Raw genomic sequence first — 12,500 nt, 5'->3', positions numbered from 1 at the left:
ATGAAGAGAGGGAGAGAGAGAGGAAGAGAAATAGAAATTCTTCCTAGCTTACCATTTGGCCAAAAGTTTTCGAAGAAAAGAACAAGAATGTGCTATCTTATTCCGGCTTACTCACGACTCAACTTCCGTAAACTTAATTTTCTTGTGTAACTCGATATCATCATCGTCACACTTACGCTCCACCTCCTCATCCTCCTCCTCCTCCTCCTTCTTCTAGTCCTTTTCTCCTCCTTCTCCTTCTCATACTTTTCGAGCTATGTACATTCAACTTCCGTCCGCTCTCGTTTATAAACTTGACAATCCGTGGAACGAGCGATGTTTTTAAGTGCCCCTTGAACTTTGACGCTTTAAGAGAAAAGAGTTTTGCAATTAATGTTGCCCACGGGTGCGTGATGAAACGCGCGAAATAGAAAGAGAGAGAGAGAGAGAGAGAAAGAATGTCGCTCGTTAGAATTTTCAACGATGAAAAGGAAAGAACATAGCGAGGTATAACTATCCCTTTTCTCTCTCTCTCTCTCTCTTTCTCTCTCCTTCTTTTTCTCACACGGTACCAACATCCGGAAGAAGCGATTCTTCTGAGCTGCATCGCCAAGCCGGTCTTTAAGATGCAGTTCGGGCTAAGCAATTGCGAGGAAAAAAGCGAGAAAGAGGGAGTGGGAGGGAGGGAGGGAGGAGACTTTTACGTTGAGAAACATGCTGAAAACTTTTCATCGGTAGGTAGTTTGAAACCAAACGAGGAAACTGCGGAATAGAGGCAGAGGAACAAGGAAGTAGGCTAAAGGAGAGTTGGAAGTGACAAAGAAAAGAGTTAAGAAGAGAGAGAGAGAGAGAGAGAGAGAGAGAGAGATGAAATGAACGAAGAAGTCGACGATACTCCAGAGAATTCTTGTAGGTTATCCGAAAGAAAAAAGATTCATGTAAAGAAAAGCATTTCTACAAACTTATTTTTTATACGATCTTAAGATATACCTATGCACACACACACACACACACACATATTCTTTCAACTATCTTAACGCGTACTTGCATGCACTTCCTCGAATCGCAAAACTCACTGTCATATCCTTTTATTACAAGGCAACCAACCGCGTAGCATGAATCCCGAAGACGCTCTGTTCTCATTTTCTTATTGTTTTTTCTTCTTTTTTATTCATCTTTCTTTCTTTCTTTTTATCTTTGTTCTCTCTCTCTCTCTCTCTCTCTTTCTTTCTTTCTCTCTTTCCCCTGATTTTCCTTCCTTTTCCGAAAGATTTCTTAATCGCTTTCGGAAGAGTAAGCCACGTTACCCTCCCGGCGACGTTTTCACGTAAAAAAATAACGAAGATAGCTACGACGAACCCTCGTGACCTATTTCCTTTTTTTTCCGACCTTTGAAACTACCTTTCATGAAGTTGCCTTTCAACGAGAGCAGATCGAACGAGACGAATTTGAGTTGTATACTCTCAAAGTGTTCTTTCTTTTTTCTTTTTTTCTTCTTTTTTTCTTCTTTCTTTCTTTTTTTTTTTTTTTTACTTTTTCTTTTTCTTCTCCTCCTCCTTCTCCTTTTTCTTCTTCTTCTTCTTCTTTTAATTCACATATCTATGTACATACGTACGTAGTAATCTACATTGATTACGCGTCCAGGAGATTAAATTTATTTCGTTTGATTAAATTATAATAATAAAATATAAATTAACGATATAAATCGAATGGATTTAATTATTATCTACAATATCTTTCTCATAGAAATACTTTCTTGTTGATGTTATCTATCTTAAACATTTTTTTTTTTTATTTTTTTTTTTTTTCTTTACACCTCGAATTACTGCAAAAAATTCATGAGAATCAAGTTCGTAAGTATAGATTTCGAGTGTAATCAGTAATCGATATCATATAGAACGTCTTGAAATAGGTAATATAAATTCTTGTCTCTGTGATCATTGATTCGTTCTTTCCTTTCTTTTTTTCTTTCTTTTTTTTTACTCTTATCTTTTCGTTTCGATAAAAATTTATTTCGATATTCTCGAAAAGCAAATTCTTCCTTTAAGATGCCATAAGACCACTTGAATTTCTTTCTGTCTTTCTAAAACGAGGACATACAAATGACAGTAGCACTCCTATTGTATTACATTCTTCCGGGTGTAAATACGATCGATTCTTATCGCTGCCATACCATTGTAGCTGCTAACGTCGTCAGCATTCTCGTCATCGAGGGCATCGCTTTTCTTTCCCGCACTCTTATTCTCTATCGCTTATGTAGCAAGTTTTACGTTATATAAATTTGTGGAATATTATTCGAAATATCATCGTAAAAAAAAAAAGAAAAAAAGCAAAAAAAAAAAAAAAAAGAAAAAATCCTATGTCACATAATAAAATTAAAAGGCGAGACAGGAAGTCGAATCTAATGCGATTGAAATTACATATTATGGTACAAAAAAAAAACAAAAAAAAAAAGAAAAAAAAAAAACGTTTGTCTATTTAATACAATTGTTTCATACAACTGTTCCCTTTTCAAAGATATTTTTGTTTCTCTATCTCTCTTTCTCTCTTTCATGTTCGAGGATGAGTTACGATAAACTATTTCGTTCCAAGACGATTTCTCATAAAACATCGAACTTTTTATCGGTCAACATATCGGGAAATAAGATTAGGATCTAAATCTTTTATAGTTCAGACTTGTAAAATCATTTCAATTATCGATAAACATTTACGATATGTAAGAATTAATTATAATATAAAATTTTATATATTGGTAATAATCCTTCCAATCTTTTTGATTCTCGAGACTATTATTTTAAATTATATTTTTTTTAATCAACATGATGTCTCTCTCTCTCTCTCTCTCTCTCTCTCTCTTTGTCTCTTCCTCTCTATCTCTTTTTTTCTCTTTCTCATTTGTTTCACGATTAATTAAATGAAGTCACCTAGCAGAAATCCCGCTATAATGGTCTCGTGTTTCATAATCATCGGTGCAAGATGTATGCCCTTGAGCGAAACACATTGTGAACTCTTACAGTAGAAAATATTTCTCAACTCACATATACAATATATATGTATTTATTCGTGTTATATCTTCTATATAAAGTACGTCACGTAATTAAATCAACGAATTTATTTATTTAATTAATTAATTTATGGCTTGATATTATGGAATAACAAAAAAATATAATACTTTCTCGTGTACAGAGAAAGAATGAAAAAAAGGAAAGAGAAGAAAAAAAAAAACAAAAAAAAAAGAGATTAAAAAATTTCTCTTTTTATTAAAATATACGAATTCATGATAAACGAACATAAGTCTATAATATAATTAATATAATAATATTAGTAATAGTATGTTTTGTAATTAATGAATGAAAGACGGATAAAGAGAGAGAGAGAGAGAGAGAGAGAGAGAGAGAGAGAGAGGAGAGAAAGAAAAAAAGAAGAAAACTTAAAGATAAGCGTTATGAATCTTTTACAAGACTGAAGAAATAGCTCTTATTCCTTCGTTAGTTTCCCCTTATCTCTCTCTCTCTCTCTCTCTCTCTCTCTCTCTTCCTCTTTTTCTTTTTATTTTTCATTTTCTCTGCTTTCGAACGATTCAACCGCAAAAGAAAAATTCCCTGTTGGAGGTTAGCCGCTGCTTGATTTACATCGCGCCGTTCATGCAACAAGCATCTAACAATGGCATACACTGGCAGACTAATCACGGAGGTACGATCACTCTTTTTCTCTTTCTCTCTTTCTCTCTCCTTTTTCTTTCTCTCGTTATTGTTATGTGGACCAACGGGTTGTACAAGTGGAACGTCACTTCTAGTCGTAGTAGTAGTAGTAATAGTAGTAGTAGTAGTAGTAATAGTAGTAGTAGTAGTAGTAGTAGTAGTAGTAGTAGTAATAGTAGTAATAGTAGTAGTAGTAATAGTAGTAGTAGTAGTAGTAGTAGTAGTAGTAGTAGTAGTAGTAGTAGTAGTAGTCGTCGTCGTCGTCGTCGTCGTCGTAGTTCGCGTGGCACGTTAATAATAATAATTGTCGGGAAGCGAATCTGCGAAGCGTGCGACACGTGACTCGCGTGCACGCGCGGAATTCCGTGCCGGAGAATCGTTCCTTTCGAAATACTTCCCGAGCATATATAACTTGGACTTTGTTGAAAATATTATTTTCAACGTTGACGATAAAAAATTATGAAACCAACAATCTTATGAATTTATTTACGAGATTAGAATGAAAATATTTAACATCATATTTTCGTTTAATTATAATTATATTTTAAACGATATTATGTTAATCTACGAATGATATTATTTACGATTGAATAAATCAGATCGTTCTTATATCGAAGACATATAAGTTGGACGGAAGTAGATAAAGTACAAGTTTATGGCTATAAAGCTGTAACATCTTTAGAAGAGCAAGCACGACAAATGTACCACAATTCTTTTTTTTTTCTTTTTTTTTTCTAACCAAAGAGAAAGAAAGAAAGTTCGAAACACGTATATATATATAAGCAAGAGGAGACGAATGCTCTCCAAGAGAATACAAAATTACATGAAACGACGGTCGGAAAGTCTCTCTCTTTGTCTTACTCTCTTTCTCTTTTACTCTTTCCCTCTCTCTCCGTTTAAAAATCGTCATGCGTTCGAGCTCATGCGAGTGCACGTAGAGCTCGTTCGAGCTGGCAAAACTAAAGAAAATGGACTACCATCTTTTCATCTTGACAGAAACATATAGCTAATCCTGGCGTCGTCGAAAACTCTATGTAACCGTAGGCTACAAACTTGCTGTGATTCGTTGCTAACGTCACTTGCCTAAAATCGATATCAAAAGAGACGAAGAGAGAGAGAGAGAGAGAGAAAGATAAAAATAAAGTGAATATCATGAGGATGTCGTAAATCGAAATAAGAACTCGATGAGAGGATAAAAGTGTGTACATATATATGTTTTGAGTCTGCGTACGTGTTTATCGCTGATGGAATTCCGTGCCAGCCGGGAAAAATAAGTCAAAACTTCCGCCGAGTCTGGAAAGAAGTGTAGGAAAAAGTATAAGAGGTGGATGGTTTTGTGTTGTGAACGAAAAAGAGTCTTGGAGGGAATACGTCTAGGACTGGATGGTCGATCAAAGTTCGAGGGATGAAGGAGAGTGCGAGAGAGAGAGAGAGAGAGAGAGAGAGAGAGAGAGAGAAAGAGAGAGAGGAACGAAAAAGGAGAGGAACGAAAAAGGAACGGAACGAGTCCGACGGCTCGTTTCCGACTTATTTACGCTCGGATTCGAGAAAAAGCGGTCTGCCGAAGACGCAAAGGGGTGAAGAGAAGAAAAAGTGGAGGAAAAGGAGAAGAAGAAGGAGAGAATGGAAATAGAAAGGAAGTAGAAGGATACGGAAAACGAGGAATCCTTATAGCTGTATGTTTTCATGATAGGATCATAGGCCGACTCGGTTAGAATTATGTTTGCTGATATACAGTGACGAGCAAAAGTCTAAACATGGTTGATTTTGAAAGGAAAAGAGAAAATAATAATACTATCAAAATGTTTGATAGCAAGATAAGATAGTAATTATTATTACAAAATGACTCTGATAAATGTAATTGGAATTGAATGTAATCGGAAAAAAAAAAATAAATAAATAAATAAAAAAGAGGGAAGATATAAGATAGAATAATTCAATATTTAATTAGAGCCTGTAATGAAAGAAAGATAGAAAAAAGAAAAAATTACTTTATTCTTCTTATCGATCAATTTAATATTAATACTGTCATTTCTCTTTTTCTATTTTATAAAAGCAACGTATGAATGTTTACACTATTGCTTGTCCAATGTATGTAAGTATATGGAACGTGTATACTTTGTTTCTGGCGTATATATGTTAAGTCTATCGTCTCATTGGTATTCAAGCTTTTTCTGGCTTCGATCGATGTCACGACTATAATTTATATTACACGAGTTAATATACCTGGATATATGTACGTATGTATATACGTAATGTAGATACATCATACATATCGTACATTCTACAAACTATATTATTACTCGAGATTGTAAGTCCGAGATCGTCGTTCTATTAAAGAGTCCTTGTAAATTACTACTACCTGTGTTACTGGGTAATACGAACTTGTAATTTAAAAATCTCTTCAAAAAATTCTGCGGTATATATTCAACGATAATTCTGAATATTCCCATTCTTGTATATCCGTTCATTTCGTCGAACAAATTCGAAATTATTTTTAGGATTTTATTCATGTAGATATGTAAACGATAACTTCGAGTATTTCAATATAGAACTAACGATAAGAGAAAATTTCTTTCTCTCTCTCTCTCTCTCTTTTTCTCTCTTTTTCTTTCAGACACACAAACATACACGCACACAAACACACACACATATATATTCATACACACGCATATTCTTTTCTACCTTTTTCCGAAAAGGAGAAGTAGAAAAAGTGCTCTCTTTCAGAGCAATTTTCTACAAAAATGGTATAAAGTACGTCGAAGAAGAAAGAAAGAAAGAAAGAAAGACAGAGATGAAAAAAAAGAAAAAGAAAAAAGAAGGAAAGAAATAAAAGCAGACTCAAGGACATTGTTCTCAGAGTTATTAGGTTAGCGAGTCCGCAATAGGAGTGAAATAACAATACGCGAAAAAGTCCCGCAAATAACGTTAGGATAAAGAAAGAGAAAAAGAGAGAAAGAGAGAGAAACAGAAAAAGAATGAAACGACGAGCGTACGACGTTTCGAATGATAAAGGATTGCGATTTCTCAAGACAACGTTTAACAATTCGAGAAACGCTTCGACTAACGTCAAACGACACATACGTACACACACACATATATATACATATATATACATATATATATATATATATAGAAAGAGAGAGAGAGAGAGAGAGAGAGGGAAAACTGTAAATCGCTAGGAAGATTGTAATCCTTCGTTCTATTTTTTATTTTATTAGTATCTTTATCTCCTCTTCTTTTCTTTCCTTTTTGTTTATATTCTTTTTACTTTTATATATGCGATAGGAAATTGCAAAAGAACGCGAAATGTTAAAATGAATTGAATTCCTTTTCCTTTCTCAATCGAATCTTTTGTTACCATTCTATTAGTATTACAATCATCGACCTGGATTTCGACGAGATATCTAAAGAATTAGAGCACGTTATTTCGCGTTTTATGCGATAAGAAAATTATTCTGAAATCTTATCTTTATCATTCGACGATCGTTAATGAAACACCTGTCTACATGTGTCGCGAATACGTGATTGTGGCATTTTCTTGGAAAAGAAAAGAAAAAGTAAGAAAGTAAAAAATAAACGAAGTAAGAATAGAAAAAGAGGAAAAATGTAACTGTGATAACAGAGAGTACAAAGAAGAGGAACAATGGGTCAAGCGAAACGATTTCAAAGGTTTCAACTTATTTGATAATTATGATGTCATTATAGAACGTAATGTAATCTCGCCATGTCAACCATTCATAGTAAGGTAAATGGATGTGTAACGATGCTTGACTCGGAACAAATTATTCAACTCCACTTATTATACATTGAATATATACAGAGAAATGTTATATTCAGACGTATGACGAAGGATAATAAAATCGTGAGAGATCGTATGCCATAAAAATTGTTCAGATACAAATGGATTCTACTTTTACGCGTCTAACAAAAAATGTCTCTACCCTCACACTATTCAATTTACAACGCGCTTAAGAATTCGACGAAGAAACTTTACAAACTCTTATATCCAATATTATTATATATTAAAAAATAAATCTAATTAGTAATACGTATATAATATATGTATATAATGTGTTAAAAGAAAGAAAATGAAATTATAAGAATAAAATAAAGAAAAAGAAAATATGATATATAACAAACTTACGTTATGTTGATAATTAACATTGTCATTTTTAACATAAACGAAACGCAAACAAAACAGCATACTTGCTCGAAAGCATAAACAAGAATGTAGAAAAAAATATAATACAAAAGAGAGAGAGAGGGAGAGAGAGAGAGAGAGAAACAGAGGAAGTACGAAATTTGTCTCTTCGGTCTTTTACGTCTCTAAACGCGAAACTCATACGCGCATACGTGCACGAAATAGCACACGTAGGAAACTTATACTTCGTACTTAACCCATCCACTTAGCAGCGACTGGCCCGTAGAGTTTCGTCGAGGCAGCTCGCGAGTGGCTAAACTTTATCGGCGTGGAGTTACAGGAAAGAGAGACGAAGTGACGCAGGAGTGTTGGCGTTCCTTATGACTATCGCTAGGGAAAATCTCGGTACGTTCGTGGTTTGGCAAGCTGCTGTGTACATTTATATATATATATATATATATACATACATATAATCTCTTTCTTCTTCTCGCTCACTCCTTTTAATCCACCAGCAGTGACTCTGTTTGTCCCACTCGCCAGTAGCGGAACCTTTAACTTGGCGACCCAAATGCGTGGCGGTACCTGGCATCAGCATCACCACAGTCACCACCAACCACCACCACCGTCACCACCATTACTACCACCACGCTGCCACCGACAACGCTATCCGCGATATCCCAAGAGCCTTTGTAAAATATACTCTCCTCGGTCGCGTATGCGCTGCACGCCGGAATAAAATATGTACGTTCTCGTCCCTAGTGGTCTACCCTGAGAATTTACCTATCCGTGTACGTATACGTACCTATCTACGTACGTACAAAGGTATACATAGGTAAATATCTATATGTATATGTATACTGACTTACCTAGACGTTTCTAGTTATACGAAGTTTCGAGCTCGTTTTACGTACAACGCAGCTGGCATTACGATACTAACTGGAACTTGGATAGAAGAGAGTGTAAAGAAAGAAAGAAGAGAGGGAGAGAGGAGAGGGGAGGGAGAGAGAGAGAGAGAGAGAGCAAGAGTCAGAACGAGAGAGAGATGAGTTTCTAACTCTTAACTAGAGAAGGATGGATCGACCACTCTTCTCTCTCTTTCTCTCCTTTTCTCTCTCTCTCTCTCTCTCTCTCTCTCTCGGCTTCTTCTTCGATAAAGAGTTTCGTGGTAAGAATTGGCAGATCAGAAATGTCGATCTTTCCTACGTTTCTCGCGAGGAATCCTTCTTCTTCTCCTTTTCCTCTTCTTCTTCCTTTACTTCTTTTTCTTCATCTACGATATGTCATAAATCGACAAGACCGAAGCGAATTCAAACTGGAAAAGTTTGATTCTTTTCGTGTACATCGACAAAAATATTTCATACGTAAGACTTTCGTAAAGATTTCGTAATCACGTACATTTAATATTTTCAACGTTAACGCTTTAACGGCAAGGAACTTTTTCATTGTTGTCTCTAAATACTTCTTTAAAATTGACGAGAATAAACTTGTGAAAAAATAAAATAAATCACTTTTATCGTTTAACGGGTTATTAATACGAAACAAAAAAAAAATTTTTATCTTTAATTTAAATGTAAGAAAAGAAAATAACAATCTACCGCACAAAACAATATTTAAAACAATCGATGGAAAAGTTTCTTTTTTCTTTCTTTTTTTTTTTCATTTTTTTGTTTTCTTTCTTCCTTAGATATGCACAATCTCAATAATATATACGTACGAACGTAATAGCGATCATAATATTTCGTACGTTCGTATAATTTGTACATTTCGATATCTAGATATCTCGAAAATATTAAAGCAACTATTTTAGAATCGGTTGTTCTCGTGATTCCCAATTTCAAACTTTCTTTGGCCTCTCTCTTTCTCTCTCTCTCTCTCTCTCTTTACTTTTCTTTTTCTTCAAGCCCGTTACGAGATCTAACCAATTCCGAGAAGATTGCGCGCGTTGGTTCGCGTATTTTTGCAAGCTCCACTGGTGTCGCTCGCACGACCCCATCTTTACCCTCCCCTTTCTTTCTCTCTCTCTCTCTTTCTCTTTTCCTTTCTCAATTTCTCTTTCCTTCTCGCTTTAACAGAAACGTGTACGAACATCCAGAGGAAAACGTAGCCCTCAAGATGAACTTCCATCTCTCGCACCACTCTCTCTCTCTCTCTCTAGCTTTTCTTTCTTCAGGCGTCTCATTCGAACACGAAGGGTGCCCTCCTTCCGCAATTCAATTACCCACTTGGCGAGTCCACTTATATTTCTTGCCGGTCCCGCGAACAGTCCCGGCGACAACTTTTGGACAATACTTTTCCCGCTCGGAAGCTATTTCCGCTCAAGAGATCTCTCACTTTGCGCGACTTGAAAAGAGAAAGAAAGAAAGAAATAGAGAGGAAAGATGAAGGGGGAGTGCGGGAAAGAACAACGGCTTGGACAACCACCACCACCACCACCACCACCACCACCAGCATCACCACCAGCACCGCTAATAGTAGTACGTTGCTGTCTCTGCCTGTCTCTGCAGCTACCGCTTGCTTGCACGAGATCCATTATAACGATCTTTTTGTTCCCCAGTGAAGAAAAAGAGAGGAAGCTGCCTCGAGAAGTAGGCTAAGGCCTTCTCTTTCACTCTTTTTCTATATGTGTACCTTCGAACGAGGAACGCGTATCTACGATGGAGGCAAATAAAAAGAAAAAGAGAAAAGGAGAGAACTCGAGCGCACTCACGGTGGTGGATGCCAATTAACAGGAAGAAACGCGTTTTACTGCCTTCCATCGTGACGTTACTCGAATGTCTACGAATTTTAGATTCCGCGCACGTCGTCGAACGGCATTGTGAGTTCAGTACGTTGATTCTCCTACGTTGAACCCACCGAGAGATCCTCACGAGTTTTCTCACTTTCGTAAATAGTTCTCCCGACTTCCGTACAACTTACAAGATTCTAAGAGTAAGAAAGAGAAAGGACACGTATAGAATTCTCGAATCACGTCGAATTTCACCAACCAGCTAGAAGACGTTCCTCTTACGTATCTATCTATCATCCCTGCCTTTCTCTCTCTTTCTCTCACTCTCCCTCTCTCTCTCTCTCTCTCTCTCTCTCTCTCTTGTTTACAACGGATCAATCGTTAAACTATGTCCTCGTGTCATTCATCGACTTCGACCTATCTATCTTTCAATGGAAAGTCCTCGATATCTAACATATATGTATACTTGTAATACGAGAGAGAGAGAGAGAGAGAGAGAGAGAGAGAGACAGAGAGAGAGAGAGAGGGACAGTTTACAAAGTAAGTCGAAGTAAAATGTAAAAGATGAGAAGTTAACTCTCTAACCAAAATCCACCTCCATCTATTCCACTTTCTCGTAAAGGAGAAGTCGTACTTAATCTCATTAATCTATCTTGGACGCGATGCGCCGTAAACCTTCGTCTCTGGCTCTTTGCTAATTAAGATTATAGCAATCTTTACTTCCGCGAAGTGTTTTGGCTTCGACATCGCGAACTCATCCCTTCTACTATCCCTCTTTCTTTCTTCCTTGACATCGGAGAGGATCGAGCATCTTATCCAGGTAAGTGGCTTTCCTTCTTCTCCTCCTTCTTCTCCTCCTGCTCCTCCTCCTCCTCTTCTTCCTCCCTCTACTTCTTCATCTCCTTCTCCTTTTACTCTCTAGTTTTATCATCCTAAAGCTCCTATAATGAAACGCTCGCTGGAAGAAAACAAGGACCACCTTTTCCTTCGAATTCCTCTTCTTTTTGTTCTCTTTTTTTCTCGAGAGTCCCGTTAACGAACGAGAGCGGCAAGCGGTTTTTATGCCGAAATATCCGATGGCAGTAACTTGAAAACTCGCCACTCTATCGTTAAAGTACTTTTTAAACGGGACAAAAACATATTACAAAATTAACAAAAAATCCGTACCAAAAGGGGCTATGAAAAACGAGCTCTCTAATATACCGAAGCTTTCAAATCTGTCGTAAACAGAGACGAGATTTTCTTTTTCTTTTATCTTTTTCACGTCAACAAAAATAGATGACGCATTCCTTTTTCTTCGTTAACTAAATATATTTCATTCATTTAAAATCGATACCTAGTGTTATAAAGAATATGTTATAAAGAAGAAGTAAATAAAAAAATAGTAACGTCGCAAGGACACTAAAAACGTACGTACAGAAAAAAAAATATATATATATTTTATTGGTTTCCTTCAAGTAAAGAGAAGAAAAAAGAAAGAAAGAAAAAAAGAAGGGCATAAAAAAGAATACTCGATGAGTTTGCTCCAAGAAATTGACACTAAACTCGCTCGAATAGACTCTTTCGATTTAAACATCGAAATCGTTGGTTGCTCCTTTTACGCTCGTCAATAAACACATACACGCAAACACGGAAACGCAATTGCGTGGAGGTAACAGATGTAATCTACTTAATCGAAATTTTCTTACGTATCCCTTCCCTTACGTTGAAACGAATACGCGATAGTACGAAGAAACGATATTTTCGTGAAAGACCATTTTCACCGAGGACGAGGACAGCAAATACAATTACGAGTTGGTTCGCGATCATTCGTTGAATGCAACATACGCAGTCGTAGACACACGCATACGTAGATACTCTTTTATTCGGTCACATATACAAACGTTATACGAGTTCTCTCTCTCTCTCTTTCTCTTTCTCTCTTGGTTTTACTACGTTTCGAAGCAATTTT

At 36.3% G+C, this 12,500-nt stretch overlaps 1 protein-coding gene across 4 annotated transcripts in view; it reads right to left on the bottom strand.

The window, feature by feature from the left end:
* Fur2 (furin-like protease 2) overlaps positions 1-12,500 on the bottom strand; it is a 336,605-nt gene that overhangs the window by 161,501 nt on the left and 162,604 nt on the right. The window lies entirely within an intron of this gene.

Source organism: Vespa mandarinia, chromosome 22, assembly GCF_050613455.1.
Source record: "Vespa mandarinia isolate Hongniang chromosome 22, ASM5061345v1, whole genome shotgun sequence".
NCBI classification, from domain to species: Eukaryota; Metazoa; Arthropoda; class Insecta; order Hymenoptera; family Vespidae; genus Vespa; species Vespa mandarinia.
This window is presented reverse-complemented; position numbering and strand designations above follow the sequence as displayed.